The sequence below is a fragment of the Phacochoerus africanus genome, chromosome 15 (assembly GCF_016906955.1).
Source record: "Phacochoerus africanus isolate WHEZ1 chromosome 15, ROS_Pafr_v1, whole genome shotgun sequence".
Classification (NCBI taxonomy): domain Eukaryota; kingdom Metazoa; phylum Chordata; class Mammalia; order Artiodactyla; family Suidae; genus Phacochoerus; species Phacochoerus africanus.
In genome coordinates, this window is record NC_062558.1 from 98170814 (window position 1) to 98172368 (window position 1555).

Consider the following 1555-nt stretch of genomic DNA (forward strand, 5'->3'; position numbering starts at 1 on the left):
TTTCAGAGAACAGGTCTCTTGCCTCCTCAGGTATGTTTATTCCTAAGTATTTTCTTTCTTTGATCCAATGCTAAGTTGATTGTTTCCTTAATTTCTCTTTCTAATTTTTTGTTTTTAGTATATAGGGATGCAAGAGATTTCTGTATGTTAATTTTATAACCTGTAACTTTACTGAGTACATTGATGAGCTTTAGTTGTTTTCTGATAGCACCTTTAGGATTTTCTATGTATCTGCAAGCAGTGACATTTTTACTTTTCAAATGTGGAGTCATTTTATTTCTTTTTCTTATTGCCATGGCTAGGACTTCCAAAACCACTTTGAATATGAGTTGTGAGAGTGGACATCCTTGTCTTGTTCCTGATATTAGCAGAAATGCTTTAAGATTTTCATCATTGAGAATGACATTAGTTGTGGGCTTGTCATATATGGCCTTCATTATCTAGAGGTAGTTTCCCTCTATGCCCACTTTCTGGAGAGTTTTTTTTTTAATCAGAAATGGGTGTTAAATTTTGTCAAAAGATTTTTTTTCTGCATCTTTTGAGATGACCATGTATGTGGTTTTTATTCAATTTTTTAACGTGGTGTATCACATCGAATTGTGAATATTGAAAAATACTTGCATCCCTGTGATAAATCCCACTGATTATGATGTATGATTCTTTTAATATATTATTAGATTTGGTTTGCTGCTAGTTTTTTGAGGATTTTTGCATCTATGTTTATCAATGATGTTATGTTACAATTTTTTTGTGGTATCTTGGTCTGGTTTTGGTATTAGGATGATGGTGGCCTCATAGAATGAGTTTGGGAGTGTTCCTTCTTCTGCATTTATTTGGAAGCATTTCAGAAGGATAGGTGTTAACTCCTCTAAAGGTTTCATAGATTTCAGTTGTGAAGCCATCTGGTCCTGGACTTTGGTTTGCTGGAAGTGTTTTTAATCATAGTGTCAATATCAGTACTTGTTTTCAGTTTATTCATGTTTTCTATTCCTTTCTGGTTCAGTCTTGGAAGGTTGTACATTTATAAGGATTTATCCATTTCTTCTAGGTTGTCCATTTTATTGGCATATATTTGCTTGTAGTAGTCTCTTATGACCTTTTGTAATTTTGTGATATCCTTGTAATTTTATCTTTTTCATTTCTATCATTTTTTTTTTTTTTAGCGATTTGAACCCTGTCCCATTTTTTTCTCTGATAAATCTGGTTAAGGGTTTATCAATTTTGTTAATCTTTTCAAATAACCAACTTTTAGTTTTATCTATTTTTTTATTGCTTTCTTTGTATCTATCTCATTTATTTCTTCTCTGATTTCTTTCTTTCAATTAACTTTAGGTTTCGTTTGTTCTTCTTTCTCTAGTTGCTTTAGGTATAAAGTTAGGTTGTTTATGTGAGATTTCTGTTTCCTCATATTAGATTGCATTGATATAAATTTCCCTCTTAGAATTGCTCTTGCCATGTCCTATAGGTTTTGGATCATCATGTTTTCTTTTTTTTGTCTCTAGGTATTTGTTGAGATACTCTTTGATTTAGTCAGTAATCCATTGGTTTTTTAGTA